Source organism: Gouania willdenowi, chromosome 18, assembly GCF_900634775.1.
Source record: "Gouania willdenowi chromosome 18, fGouWil2.1, whole genome shotgun sequence".
Lineage (NCBI taxonomy): Eukaryota > Metazoa > Chordata > Actinopteri > Blenniiformes > Gobiesocidae > Gouania > Gouania willdenowi.
Window position 1 is genome coordinate 7,131,203 of NC_041061.1, and position 16,412 is coordinate 7,147,614.

At 38.7% G+C, this 16,412-nt stretch overlaps 2 long non-coding RNA genes across 2 annotated transcripts; one reads left to right on the top strand and one right to left on the bottom strand.

Annotated features, from left to right (window-relative positions):
* The first annotated feature begins 739 nt into the window (after nt 1-739).
* LOC114480026 (uncharacterized) lies at nt 740-1,177 on the top strand. The gene is made up of 3 exons (XR_003676043.1): nt 740-763; nt 850-940; nt 1,040-1,177. It is a non-coding gene; the product is annotated as an uncharacterized LOC114480026 (long non-coding RNA).
* Nucleotides 1,178-7,193: 6,016 nt separating this feature from the next.
* LOC114480490 (uncharacterized) lies at nt 7,194-7,617 on the bottom strand. The gene is made up of 2 exons (XR_003676118.1): nt 7,422-7,617; nt 7,194-7,329 (listed from the first exon to the last, which is right to left on the bottom strand). It is a non-coding gene; the product is annotated as an uncharacterized LOC114480490 (long non-coding RNA).
* Nucleotides 7,618-16,412: the final 8,795 nt, after the last annotated feature.

The following is a 16,412-nucleotide window of genomic DNA, read 5'->3' on the forward strand; positions in this document are numbered from 1 at the left end:
AAAAGAGGGAGTTTTGTTTCCCACTGACACGAAATGCTTGTTCATGTGGATCTTGTTGGGTTCTTTCTTTTTTACTATAGACTTTATATTTTTTTCAGCGCTTTGAGATTATTTTGTTGTATTTTGGGCTATATAAATAAAGTTGAATTGAATTGAAGAACATTATGCTGCCACCACCATGCTTCACTGTAGGGATGGTATTGGCCTGGTGATGAACGGTGCCTGGTTTCCTCCAAACAAGACGCCTGGCATTCGCAACAAAGAGTTCAAGCTTTGTCTCATCAGACCAGAGAATTTAGTTTTGTATCCTTCTGGAAGGTTCTTCTCTCTCCACATAGGATGGCCAATATGTTGATTGGCTTGTACCTCTGTTGATTTCCAAGCATTCCTCCAGTCTGCTCCCCACACACAAGATGGCGACACTTAGTCTCACCTCTCCTCAGGCCAATAATATCATGCATCACTAATGTGCTTGTCTCAGTCACATATTAGTAGCAATAAAAATATTATGGTTTATGCCTTAAAGCAGTTTTGATAGTCATGTATTTGTGATTCCCAAAGGGAAAATTCATTTTCCCACAATTCATATTCAAAAAATATGAACAGCCTTCATTTGCATTGTTTGCTTATAAAGCAAACATTATAAATGTATGTCGTACCCGGATGCAAAAAAATTATATAAATTGTTAAATTTAGACAACAGCTCATTAAAGCTAAGGACTTCATCTTATCACGGGTATTTGTTCTTGACGTGGAAATTGAGGTAAAGTATTTTTATTCTCCCCACAGACTGAAATATTTCTGCTGTTGAAAATCTATGACAATCTGGTCTTTAAAGATTTCTTTCAGAAAATGAAGATCCACAGTGTGTTCCTGGTTTTTGCTCTTGTGACTCTGATCAATGCAACACCAGTACCAAACAGTGCTGCACAAAACCAAGGTAAGCAGAGCAACAGCTGTGTGTTCATCAAACTTCACAGACCATATTAGGTGAGCTCAAAGGCTTACGTGTCTGACATTGATTGTCTCTCTCCTACAGCTCCTTCTACAGCTGCTGTAGAAGATGAAGCTGCTCAGAAGTTCTTTGGTTTACTGGTAAATGCTTTATCACACCTGTTTGGAGATCAAGCTGATGAGAAGCCTGCTGAAAATCCAAAAATGTGCTGGTGGAGACCCTTGTTCTGGCATGGTAAAGGGAAGCCTGCAAAGGTTTTAGTGAATTGCCTCTACTCACACTTCCCCTTTTTACCAGTCTCCCTCAGAGGCTGATGGTCATTGGAACCCTGCTCTCTGCATGTAGGTGACAAACACACAATCATTCTCATTACAACACATTTCATACAGAGTGATGATAACAAATCAAAGTATTGATTTTATCTTTATTCCTTATTTGTTTTTTTTATTTCTGTTTTTGTAGTGTTCTGCCTTGATCCCCCCACTTCTTAACCAGTTGCTGGGCTTGTGATTACCAAGTGCAGTTGCTTGTCCTGTGATAACTAGCATGACAGGGTGACTTTTAGGGTGTTTTGTTCTCTTTTGTTACCTGTTAAAAGAATCATTGTCATCACCTCCATATTGACCTCCTCCTACAATGATATGTCTTTGTATGACTGTTTACACATTTACCAAGTCCCCAATAATGATTCTACACATGCATTGCAGAATCTGACAATCTCAATTGGGGCCTTCCTTGATTTATTTTTCCTTCACATAGTTGAGAGTACATTAGCTGCCTTTGGAGGCGTCACCGGTCCATCCTCTGCACATGGCCAAGCCATATCCTCCCATGATAAGCATAGTATACACCTTAGCTGTCTCATAATGTATCTGTGTAGCCTGATCACTTGTATATGCTAAATAGTCCAGGTCACGGTGCCGTAGGGGAGAGTTGACGACACTATTGCAGAGTGAACCTTTCCCTTCACTCTGGTTCCTTGTATCTTTAAAAAAAAAAACAAAAAACTCTAAAATAATGATTTGTTATTTCTTACAGATGGTATTGTTGATTAATGACATTAACTTCAAATAAAATTATGATAAAACAATTGGTTAACCTCAAAATAAATCACAATACTAACATTAATAACTGCCACCTTCTTACCTCAACTCCTGCAACCTCTACAGACCATCACTTTCCCTTACACCTGTGGCTAATCTTAAGTTTTAAATTTCTAGTAAGATAACTAAAGTAACAAAAAGACTATTGTGGAAGAAAATAGAGTGGTTTCATACAAACCATGAACCAGTAACTTACTCCTCTGAAAAATTTCAGCAACTCCCTTAAAAAAATGCATGTCTTTGATTGCGTAAGAAACCAGAGTTCCTGGAGAGAACAAAAGTAAAGCATTTTAAGAACATGCAAACTTCACAAGTTGGTCAATAGAGGGTAGGCTAGGGCGCCGCCCCACCACTATGGAATCAGAACAGTATCATAATGAATGAACTCTTGCAGGGTTTTTCACAAATGCACGCGATCTGTTTCACAAATACATATTTGTTTTGCAGTTGTATTTCAGATTCACAAATGCACACGATCTGTTTCACAAATATTATTTTGAGGCACACTTGTAATATAAATCCACAGATGATACAAATTGCTGAATGTGCATTTATAAACCGCTTCTGTGCTGTGAAACCTCTGTATGAGGTTTCACCTCGCATATCAGTAGCTCTGCAATTGTAAGAAGCCATATGATAGGCTGAAAGCAAACACACCTGATTGGTTGATGAATCTGTCAATCAGTTTTATCAGCCAATGGTGACGTTCATTGACCCGCGGCGTCAGGGCAGTCTCAAAATTCACTGCAGAGATTTCACTCACAAATACACAGAAGTTTCACAGCACAGAAGCGGTTTGTAAATGCACATTCAGCAATTTGTATCATCTGTGGATTTATATTAGAAGTGTGCCTCAAAATGATATTTGTGAAACAGATCGCGTGCATTTGTGAAAAACCCTGCAAGAGTTCATTTATTATGATACTGTTCTGATTCCATACACCACTCACCATGTTAGTTTAAGACATTAAATAATAATAACAAATAATTAAAAATACTACAAAACAAATGTATATCTGTATATAAATAATCAGAATAAATGTTATATGAATAGAGATTATGTGTAAAGTTTTGTTCATCTGTGTCTGATTGGTGACGTGTTTCCACTTTGGGGCGCATTAATCTGTAATCATTCACTCGTTAAAAGTTGTACATGTGCAGTAACTCCCCTTCAATATAAATCTATGGACGGTCTTGAGACACTTTGCGGCTGCTGTTACACAACACCACACCCCCTCCATAGGAGTGGCTGATGTCACAATGGTAAGTCATAAAGTGGTGGAATGACAGGTGGGATTAAATTATTCTGCTTTCCCTGCCTTCTTTTTCAAACATCAGGATCAGACCCAGCATGGATAAAAACAGGTATGACCCATTTAAAGTACTAAGGCAAAGAAACATGAACAAACTAAGGTTGATGATTTCAAATCTTGCATTTGTCCATATTTTGTAAACTAGGTCTTCAATTATAATTTATCAGGTCTTGAATTATGTATTTTCATTTACCACTTCCTTTTCCACCCCATTTTGATATAATTACTTGGTAAACTAACTAACTTTAATGATAATAATATTTCTGAAAAACAAATTACATTTCAAAAAGTATAATAACCCTGACACACACTCACTCACTCCATTGTTTAAACTACATTTCTTCTACAGTTCTGTGGCAAATTTAGTTCGTTTTAAAGCAGTTTTGTGACTGCAATTTTCCTACTTACAATGCATACAGAAAGTATTCACAGCGCTTCGCTTTTTCCACATTTCATCATGTTACAGCCTTATTCCAAAAGAGATTAAATTCATTTTTTTCCTCAAAATTCTACACATAATACCCCATAATGACAACTTAAAAACGTTTGTTTGAGATTTTTGGCAAATTTATTAAAAATAAAAAACAAAGAAATCACTTGTACATATGTATTCACAGCCTTTGAGTTCAAGCTCAAATTGAGCTGAGGTGCATTCTGTTTCCACTGATCATCCTTGAGATGTTTCAACAGCCTAATTGGAGTCCACTTGTGGTAAATTCAGTTGATTGGAAATGATTTGGAAAGGCACACACCTATCTATATAGGGTTCCACAGTTAACAGTGTATGTCAGACCACAAAACAAGCATGAAGTCAAAGGAAATGTCTGTAGACCTCAGAGACAGGATTGTCTCGAGGCACAGGTCTGGGGAAGGGTACAGAAACATTTATGTTGCTTTGAAGGTCCCAATGAGCTCAGTGGCCTCCATCATCTGTAAATAGAAGAAGTTTGGAACCACCAGGACTCTTCCTAGAGCTGGCCGTCCCTCTAAACTGAGTGATCGGGGAAGAAGGGCTTTCGTGAGGGAGGTGACTAACAACTCGATGGTCATTGACAGAGCTCCAGGGTTCCTCTGTGGAGAGAGCAGAACCTTCCAGCAGGACGACCATCGCTGCAGCACTCCAACAATCAGGCCTGTATGGTAGAGTGGCCAGACGGAAGCCACTCCTTAGTAAAAGGCACATCGCAGCCCGCCTGGAGTTTGCCAAAAGGCACCTGAAAAACTCTGTCTATAAGAAAAAAATTCTCTGGTCTGATGAGACAAAGATTGAACTCTTTGGTGTGAATGCCAAGCGTTTTGTTTGGAGGACACCAGGCACCGCTCATTACCTGGCCAATACCATCCCTACAGTGAAGCATGGTGGTGGCAGCATCATGCTGTGGGGATGTTTTTCAGCAGCAGAAACCGGTAGACTAGTCAAGATTGAGGGAAAAATGAATGCAGTAATGTATAGAAACATCCTGGAAGAAAACCTGGTCCAGAGCGCTCTTGACCTCATACTAGGGCGACGGTTTATCTTTCAACAGGACAACGACCCTAAGCACACAGCCAAGATATCGAAGGAGTGGCTTCAGGTAACTCTGTGAATGTCCTAGAGTGGCCCAGCCAGAGCCCAGACTTGAATCCTATTGAACATCTCTGGAGGGATCTGAGAATGGCTGTGCATCGACGCTCCCCATCCAACCTGATAAAGCTCGAGAAGTTCTGTAAAGAGGAATGGGCCAAAGTGGCCACAGATAGATATGCCAAGCTTGTGGCTTCATATTCCAAAAGACTTGAGGGGGTAATTGCTGCCAAAGGTGCCACAACAAAGTACTGAGCAAAGGCTGTGAATACTGATGTACATGTTATATTTTCATTCTTTATTTCTAATAAATTTGCAAACATTTAAAAAAAATGTCCATGTTGTGATTATGGGGTATTGTGTGTACAGTTTTGAGGAAAAAAATGAAGTGTGTCATCATGAATGATTAAATGTAGGAAAAGCGAAGAGCTGTAAATACTTTCCGTATGCACTGTTATTGTTCAAAGCTACACCCACCCTGTTTTTGGTCGAAAACTTCAGAATTATTTCTCCGTTGTTTACTTCAGAGAGTAACAACATTAAAACGGCCATAACTTCTTCAAATATATTTTGATTTCTATGTGTGTGACACCATTGGAATGCTTAAAATCTACATCTTCATAATCTGTAAATAGCTACTACACCATGATGCTGCTTATTGTTAGTATCAATCAAATAAATTTAATTGAAATGAAAACTCGTGATCGCAATATTCAAACAGGAAGCGTTTCTAACTGAAACAACCCTGCCAAGAGAACATATTTAATTTGACTCTTTCAACAGCCCACTCAGTTATAAACCATTACATTATTATTTAATGTACACATTAGTGGGGTTAAGTTAAATATTTATTTTTATTTTGTATATTCTTTAAAATTGTGCATTGTTGGAATGTCAGTGTTAAAGAGTTTAATTCATTTTAATTGATTCATTCTTAAAAAAATTATTATTTATAAGTTCAATGATTTAATTTTAGTGAGGTTAGTACACAGTCGCATTAAAAAATCCCAATGGTATCCCAATCCCAATTTATTTCGGTATTTCGGTTCTCGGCCTTGGTTTTCTCATGTTATTTTTCAACCAAGAAGACTCTTTTCTCCCTTGTTTGCTTTAGAGAGTAACAACATTCAAACGGCCATAACTTCACCAAATATACTGTCGTTAAATATCTGTGTGTGACGCTACTGGAAAGCTTGGAATCCACACTTTCACAACCTTGTGTATCTACTACACATTGTTGCTTTTCATTGTCTGTTTCAATCAGAGAAATTAAGTTGAACTTAAAACTAGTGACTGGAATATAAGACCACCGAAACAACCCGGCCAAAATAGGATAACGTGATGACGAGAGCAAACACCGTGGTCATTATGAGCTTGTCTGGATACGAGCATGGGGTGAAAGCAATGAAAGGTACGCTTTCAAGTGCCATTTACATTTCTGTCACGTTGACGCCTGACTCACGCCTCCAAAAAAAATCTACTCACAAGAAGCATAGATTCTGAACAGACTTCTTTGTGATAAAGCAGAGAAGCTGCTCTTGTTCAAGAAATTAAACGCGCGTTGTGCTTTTTATGAGAAAATATATTTAATTTCACTCTTTCAACAGTTCAGTCAGTTATAGGCCTGTACATTATTATTTAATGTACACATGAAAGAGGTAAAGTTAACCCTTTAACTGCTTGCTCGACCAAATGGTTAAGCACATTTTAGGTATCTATATTTTAATTGGGAGAGTGCCTATATTAACTCCATATTATTTGGTTGATGTATGTAATACTACAAATAGCCACCAGTATGCACTGTGTCTGTAAATTAAGTCTTTCTTCCATCCACCAACCAGGAATACAGAAACAAGAAAATCAATCTGGACATTTTGAGGGATTTTGGTTAAACTTTGAAAGGTAGGAATACTTTATTGACATATAAGAGTGTTTAAGACCTTATTAATTGAAATTAGGATTGATGTTCATGCAAAAAATCTCAAATGAAATGTCTAGAATGGTAATTATAGATTTTAGTTTGATGGAAATAAAATTAGCTTTTGTGTTCATTTGTTGCTGTTGAAATGACACAATAAGTGCTAATACAACAAAAAAATAAATGAATGAATCCTATGTATGTATTATTACAACCATTTAAAGAAGGTAATTAGAATTTCACGTTTTGACCAGACGGTTCCAGTATAATGTTTGATAAACATATACAGTAGCTACTTGGATTATATTACTATTTTTAGGACAAAAACCACACAGTGATAGTGCATTTGAAATATTTTTATTTCCCTACTGCTAAGTTCCAACCTTCAACTCGCAGCTGAATAATAGTACAGTACATTCCAAGCTATTGGTTATTTTCTCTTGAGAGTTGACCTTGTGATCTCTGTTACCAAAGACCTGCAAAGAAGAAGTAAAGAAAAAAGACCAAATATTAAGAAATCAGACAAAACTAAAATCATTGATCAACAAATTGTGTTTTGTTTCTTTACCTTCAAACAGAGAGCAAAGTTTCAATATTCTTCTATCTTTATGAATCTTTTTGAGTGTCAATGTTTCTTTGATCCCCAAAAAGCTTCTTGAAAGCATTGACAATATGGTGGATAAATTCTTGACTGGCTTCGTCGTTTACAGCCTCACCCTGATCCCCAAAAAGCTTCTTGAAAGCATTGACAATATGGTGGATAAATTCTTGACTGGCTTCGTCGTTTACAGCCTCACCCTGATCCCCAAAAAGCTTCTTGAAAGCATTGACGATATGGTGGATGAATTCTTGACTGGCTTCGTCGTTTAAAGCCTCACCCTGATCCCCAAAAAGGTGTGATAAAGCACTAATAGCACCAAGTGCTAAACCAATCAACTTCTGGGTGGCTTCATCTTTTTCAGCCTCACCCTGATCCCCAAAAAGCTTCTTGAAAGCATTGACAATATGGTGGATAAATTCTTGACTGGCTTCGTCATTTACAGCCTCAGTTTGATCCCCAAAAAGCTTCTTGAAAGCATTGACAATATGGTGGATAAATTTTTGACTGGCTTCGTCGTTTACAGCCTCACCCTGATCCCCAAAAAGCTTCTTGAAAGCATTGACGATATGGTGGATAAATTCTTGACTGGCTTCGTCGTTTACAGCCTCACCCTGATCCCCAAAAAGCTTCTTGAAAGCATTGACAATATGGTGGATAAATTCTTGACTGGCTTCGTCGTTTACAGCCTCACCCTGATCCCCAAAAAGCTTCTTGAAAGCATTGACAATATGGTGGATAAATTCTTGACTGGCTTCGTCGTTTACAGCCTCACCCTGATCCCCAAAAAGCTTCTTGAAAGCATTGACAATATGGTGGATGAATTCTTGACTGGCTTCGTCATTTACAGCCTCACTTTGATCCCCAAAAAGCTTCTTGAAAGCATTGACAATATGGTGGATAAATTTTTGACTAGCTTCGTCATTTACAGCCTCACCCTGATCCCCAAAAAGCTTCTTGAAAGCATTGACAATATGGTGGATAAATTTTTGACTAGCTTCGTCATTTACAGCCTCACCCTGATCCCCAAAAAGCTTCTTGAAAGCATTGACAATATGGTGGATAAATTTTTGACTAGCTTCGTCATTTACAGCCTCACCCTGATCCCCAAAAAGCTTCTTGAAAGCATTGACAATATGGTGGATAAATTCTTGACTGGCTTCGTCGTTTACAGCCTCACCCTGATCCCCAAAAAGCTTCTTGAAAGCATTGACGATATGGTGGATAAATTCTTGACTGGCTTCGTCGTTTACAGCCTCACCCTGATCCCCAAAAAGCTTCTTGAAAGCATTGACAATATGGTGGATAAATTCTTGACTGGCTTCGTCATTTACAGCCTCACCCTGATCCCCAAAAAGCTTCTTGAAAGCATTGACAATATGGTGGATAAATTTTTGACTATCTTCGTCATTTACAGCCTCACCCTGATCCCCAAAAAGGTGTGATAAAGCACTAATAGCACCAAGTGCTAAACCAATCAACTTCTGGGTGGCTTCATCTTTTTCAGCCTCACCCTGATCCCCAAAAAGCTTCTTGAAAGCATTGACAATATGGTGGATAAATTTTTGACTAGCTTCGTCATTTACAGCCTCACCCTGATCCCCAAAAAGCTTCTTGAAAGCATTGACAATATGGTGGATAAATTCTTGACTGGCTTCGTCGTTTACAGCCTCACCCTGATCTCCAAAAAGCTTCTTGAAAGCATTGACGATATGGTGGATAAATTCTTGACTGGCTTCGTCATTTACAGCCTCACCCTGATCCCCAAAAAGCTTCTTGAAAGCATTGACGATATGGTGGATAAATTCTTGACTGGCTTCGTCATTTACAGCCTCAGTTTGATCCCCAAAAAGCTTCTTGAAAGCATTGACAATATGGTGGATAAATTTTTGACTATCTTCGTCATTTACAGCCTCACCCTGATCCCCAAAAAGCTTCTTGAAAGCATTGACAATATGGTGGATAAATTCTTGACTGGCTTCGTCGTTTACAGCCTCACCCTGATCCCCAAAAAGCTTCTTGAAAGCATTGACGATATGGTGGATAAATTCTTGACTGGCTTCGTCGTTTACAGCCTCACCCTGATCCCCAAAAAGCTTCTTGAAAGCATTGACAATATGGTGGATAAATTCTTGACTGGCTTCGTCGTTTACAGCCTCACCCTGATCCCCAAAAAGCTTCTTGAAAGCATTGACGATATGGTGGATAAATTCTTGACTGGCTTCGTCGTTTACAGCCTCACCCTGATCCCCAAAAAGCTTCTTGAAAGCATTGACAATATGGTGGATAAATTCTTGACTGGCTTCGTCATTTACAGCCTCACTTTGATCCCCAAAAAGCTTCTTGAAAGCATTGACGATATGGTGGATAAATTCTTGACTGGCTTCGTCGTTTACAGCCTCACCCTGATCCCCAAAAAGCTTCTTGAAAGCATTGACGATATGGTGGATAAATTCTTGACTGGCTTCATCTTTTTCAGCCTCACCCTGATCCCCAAAAAGCTTCTTGAAAGCATTGACGATATGGTGGATAAATTCTTGACTGGCTTCGTCGTTTACAGCCTCACCCTGATCCCCAAAAAGCTTCTTGAAAGCATTGACAATATGGTGGATAAATTCTTGACTGGCTTCGTCATTTACAGCCTCACTTTGATCCCCAAAAAGCTTCTTGAAAGCATTGACGATATGGTGGATAAATTCTTGACTGGCTTCGTCGTTTACAGCCTCACCCTGATCCCCAAAAAGCTTCTTGAAAGCATTGACGATATGGTGGATAAATTCTTGACTGGCTTCGTCGTTTACAGCCTCACCCTGATCCCCAAAAAGCTTCTTGAAAGCATTGACGATATGGTGGATAAATTCTTGACTGGCTTCGTCGTTTACAGCCTCACCCTGATCCCCAAAAAGCTTCTTGAAAGCATTGACAATATGGTGGATGAATTCTTGACTGGCTTCGTCATTTACAGCCTCACTTTGATCCCCAAAAAGCTTCTTGAAAGCATTGACGATATGGTGGATAAATTCTTGACTGGCTTCGTCGTTTACAGCCTCACCCTGATCCCCAAAAAGCTTCTTGAAAGCATTGACGATATGGTGGATAAATTCTTGACTGGCTTCGTCGTTTACAGCCTCAACCTGATCCCCAAAAAGCTTCTTGAAAGCATTGACAATATGGTGGATGAATTCTTGACTGGCTTCGTCATTTACAGCCTCACTTTGATCCCCAAAAAGCTTCTTGAAAGCATTGACAATATGGTGGATGAATTCTTGACTGGCTTCGTCGTTTACAGCCTCACCCTGATCCCCAAAAAGCTTCTTGAAAGCATTGACAATGTGGTGGATAAATTGTTGTGAAGTCTCGTCTTTTGAACATTCAGAAAAGAAAAAATGAAAGATAGATAAATAAGCCTTTGGTTCTACTTTTTCAATATCTATTTTTTCTTTTAAGCACAAATATGCTTTTGATTGATTTTATTTCTGCTTACCTTTGTTTTTAGAAGCACTGTTTTGTGTTGGAGCTGCACTGGTGAGAGTTACAAGTGCAACAATCAGGAACACAACAGGGATCTTCATTGTCTAAAAGGGAAAAAAATTGTCATAACAGATAAATATCAACTGTAATTGTAACAACAGTCCATTTTTACCTCAGTCTTGCGTCGTCAGGCAGGATAAGGTGAAGTCTTCAGCTCGACTGATTTTCTATCTTGATTTTTTGCTGTATTTATACCTTAATGTTTTGCTTGTGGACAGGGCGTGTACATATTTTGTTGATATTCCTAATATATCAAATATTCACATTTTGTGAATATGTGTTTACCTGCTTTGAGCAAAACTAAATAAGATACACACCTTCGCACCTTGGGGTGAATATGAAACAGATGAGCACATGTCAGCATTTCAAACAATGAAGAGCCACTAAAGCTAGCTTGTTATGACAATTCTAAAATTAAGTTGCAAACGTAAGACATGGTTTTACCCTTTATTGTGTTGTGCTCAGCTTACCACCTTTCTCCAGCCACTTCCACCTGCTTGTTTGGGGGAATCCAAAGTTTTGGAGTATTAGAGCACCAGAGAAGCACCAAGATGGCATTCTTCGCCACATGCCCGAACCACCACAAATGTCTCCTGTCTATGTGGACTAACAGGAGCCTATCTCTAACTAAAGCTGAATATTTTTTTGTGTCAGTTTCATTCAGTTTCATTTTTTTTTATAGTTACATTTTGGAAAGCATGATATGAAATATATTTCAATAATTGTAGATTATATATGTGTAGAACTGTGCATAGAACTGTAACATGGTTCCCCAGTTTTGCCTTAAATTAAAATTGACATTTTTTAAAGAATATTCACGACAATGAATTATGACAGCAACTTATTGCTAAAATTAAAATTATAATTACGCCATAATTGTAATTAATTATCAAATATGCAATTGCAATTATAATTGACCCTAACCCCGGGGTTTTGTGGTCCTGTAGCGGACCCTGTGCTCACTACCTGGCACAGTGGGACTTGATAAGCATTTGCCATAGAACACCAGAATTGGCTGCTGCGCTACTGGTGCCCTGTGCTTTTCACAGAGAAGAGCAGGTTTCATTTTTGAATATGTGATGGACTTTAAAGGGTCTCGTGTGATGCCTGTGGTATCAGTTTTCCAGCCTGCTGATTAGGTAATATCACACACCTGGGCCCAGTGTGCTGAGGTTACTTAAGCTCTCAGACTCCTCCACTCACTCTCTCCTTTGGCCTCCACACAGGTATGCACCACAACTTGGTCTGATTTGGATATGTTGGGTTATATTAGGATTTAGTTTTGTTTACACCTTACAACACACACATTATTTTCACTCATGCACATTTTAGGCTACTGTAAATACATTATCTAATTTGGTTTAATTTGGCCTAATTTGATTTACTTTGATGGAATTGAAGTTAATTTGGTCTAATTTGGCTCATTTTAATTATTTAACTTGAATGTTTAATTTAGCTTGAAGGCACACTGCAGAGTTTTTGACCCAAAGAGTTGACCTATATTATTTCGAATGATTCCTCAGGCCAATATACAGAGCTTGGCAGTATCAATGCTCTGAGCGGGGCTCCCCTCTTTAAATACCAACCATGTACGCGAGCCCAGCCCCGCTTCGTACCCCAGCCCGACCGATCCTTATCCCCAAGTTACAGGTCAACTAATGTCAGCATACACAATCAAAAGACAAGGGAGGCTGGCCCGACTGACTGACTGTTGATTTTTGCAACAGTGCTGCGGCGCTTGTGGCCACTAAGTTACTAGTGCCCCTAGTGGCCAAAGGTTACACAGTGTGCCTTTAAATAAACAAAGATTTCTTGAAATGTTTGCCATGGTCTTGTCTCCCTTTCTTGTTGTTGTGACCTTTCAAGTCACGTCATGACACTGGAGACGACGTCAACAATATAATGCTGCCTGCAAAATCATTTATCGTGATTTGTTTGGTGGTAGCTCATTGGTCTGAAAATGGCAGTTCCATAGCAGGATGCACAGATCTCTACAGGCTAGATGGCCTTGGCCTTTAGCAGCTTGACTTCTATTCAGTATTGGGATGAAATTATGAAGGTGGATATGTTGCAAAATAGGAGAGCTTGTAGAATGTGATGTGAGAACTTGTAGAATGGTGATGTGAGTTTGTGTGTAAACGTGAAATTAATTTCATGTCACAAATGATGGGAAAAATGTGAACCTGTAGAGAAAACGTAGTTACAAATGTGTAAACTGATATCTACACAAACAAAATGACAGCTGTAAACTTGTAATTCAACATTTACTCACATTTTTTTAATTACTTGTGACACATGCAAAAAAAAAAATACATTATATAAAAAACATCTTAAAGACAAAACATTGAAAACAAAACTACATCCTATGGAAATTACAACAAATACGACATACCAAATCACTGAAGATTATCTATTCTTTCCTTATTGGGTCACATTTAAATTACTGCTCAGAAATCTGGGGAAACACCTACAAAACGTATCTTGAACCTTTATTTAAACTTAAAAAAAAAGCAATTAGAATTCTCTATTAAGCACCACACAACGCACTCACAAATGAACTATTTGAAAAGGCCAAATACCTAAAACTGCAAGAAATAACACTACAACACACATGAAATTGTGTTCAGAACAACTGAAGACTGTTTGACCAGAGAGACAAGCTTTGATATAAATTTTCTGTGTACAAAACAGGGGACGGGACTTGGATAAGCAAACTGCTTCTCTCGTCTCATTTTTCGGCATGTACAAAAAAAAAAGAAATAACAAAACTTCTGTGAATGCAACCATGTCGGAAATAAACTGAATAAATAAATGAATAAAAATAAATAAATAAATTATTGTTTACAACCGCAACTCTGTTGTTACTACTTCTCGAATCTGCCGCCACAGATGCACAGACAAATTATACCATTTGTTGGTGATTTATTTTAATTTCTATTATATGGAATGAAATCAATTAAATTGTATTTATATAGCACCAAATACAACAAACAAAGTGTCATCTCATGGCACAAAAAAAAAAAAAAAAAAAGACATTTCCATGAGCAAGCATCAGCATCACAAAAATTCCCTTTTAACAGGAAGAAACCTCCAGCAGAACCAGACTCAGAAGTGGCAGCCATCTACCACAATGGTTATGGTTATTGGACAGAACCACTGATCAGGGGCCAGATTTATAAAAGTGTGCCTTGGTAAGCACACTTCAGCTGGCATACTCTAAAATACGGAAACATTTTTTACGACTTATAAACGAGAGCGCACATACGTCCCACGCCTGTGATCGTTTTAAATCACAATCAGTTTGGAAAGTTGTCGCACGAGAGGAAACACTTTGCTCCGCCCACACGATGCCTATAGAATGTCTGGTGAACACCCTTAATGAATATTCACGAATACCAACAAGCAAATAAAACAAATTTCACTCAGTGCGAGGTGGAGGTATGAATTGTTGATGTGGACACACACAAGAGAGCGTAGTTTGGTGACACAGTGCACATTACTAATGACATAAAGGCAGATCGTGTTGCGTTGCCTCATCAGACTGTGATTGAAGTGTAAAATGAATGGTCAGACATAAAAGCTGAGGAGAAAATGTGTCATTCTCTATAGGAAGAGTCTGTTTAACAGGTGGAGGAAAGCGCATTGGAGCTCACCGTCAAAGACAAAAAGCTGGAGAGTCATTGGGGAACCCCTCTGTGTTATAAAGGAGGCTGAGGGGGACACAGATGCACTAAATGAACCAGAAGCATGTGATTAAATCATATTTCCTTGTTTGTAATAATAATAATGAAGAGGTTGTAAAACACTATTTGGTAGTATACGTAATTCACAATATTTAATTTAAAGTAAAACCATATTTTTCATCAGTCCCGGCGTGTTTACTGGTCGGTGGTGCTGTGACTGAGACTGGGAGCTCCGCAGCACCTTGTCTTCCTCCAACTGCAGCCTCGTCCCCCCTCACGGGGGGGTCCTGCCTATAGGTCTTGCTGGTCTCTGTAAATGCTCTCCCTCCAGAGTCTCCCGTGCGCCTCGTCCTCCAGCAGTGCCAGATAAGCCACTGTGCATTTTTACGCATTGTGTGTGCGTTCCTTTTCATAACAGCTACAGGTATTCAGGTCTGGGGTCAAAATACACAAGGATTTTTGGTATGATGGTATCTATCTGACACAACAGCCAGGCCAAAAGCTTCAGTTATTCAAATTGTCAATCCTGAGATGTGTCTTATCAAACATGCTCATTTGATTCCTTAGGCAGGACCGACTAAGATAAATATATGTCTGCTATCAGGTATGTACATAAATTTTTGAAAGTGTCAACTTTTCAAATGTTCAGTATTTGTGTTCTTTGTAAAACTGGCAGTGAAACAAATTTTCCTCTGGTGATATTAAATATATTAAAAGCTAAGTTGAACAGGTGGGTCTTGAGCTTGTTCTTCCACAGACGGAAGCCATCAAACTGGAATGATACCTCACCGTGTGTGTGTGTGTCCTGACTGTAAGAATTACTAATAGGCTGGAGTTCATAGGCTAAAAGGAGTTCTGAAAGATAAGAAGGCGCAATACCATTAAGACACTAAAAAACAGTAAGAGAACTTGAAACACACAGGGAGCCAATGCAGCGATTCTAAAAATGGGTGTAATGTGTTTCCACCTCCTGGTCTTTGTCAGAACGTGTGCTCCTGAATTCTGTAATAATTGTGAACCTGAAATACTCTTGTTGGGAACACAAGAAAGCAGGGCATTACAGTCATTTATTCAACTGGTGATAGAAGCATGCATTAGCGTCTCTGTGTTAGCCTGAGAGAGAATGGGTCGGACTCTGGCTATGTTCTTCAAGTGACAAAAACCTAGTTTTGTTATATTTTAACGTGAGGGTAAAATAACGCCCAGGACCCAAAATATAAGGACAGACCAATTTGTTCTCTCTTTTGTTCACTTTTAAATATCTTTTTAAGTTCTTATTTTATTGTGATTAACATCTACAACTCTGGGAAGTATGTTGTTTAAACTTTGTGTGACGGTGTAATTACTTTGACACCAAATATCATGAAGGCTTGCTGAAATACCAGTTTTGAGTTGTCTAAAAACTATAGGTGGTTTTCCATTGGCAGTCCTGCATTGGTTCACACTGCATGCTCACTACTTATTGTAGTGAGCATGCAGTGTTGGAGATTTTTAAAGGGGGGGCAAAAAAAAAATATATATAGAATGTCTCAAGATTCACGCCAACCACAAACATAACTTAACATCTATCTATCTATACAACAAGGAACCTCTGTCTGTGTGTGTGTGTTCCTCAGATATCTCTGACTGACCTGAAAGTTTCAACATGGCTGCTGCTTGGTTCAAGGGTGTGCAACGTCAGATTTTTTTGGACGCCCCACGCCCACCTCCTGATTCAACGGACTCAGTGATGATGTCATCAGTTCTA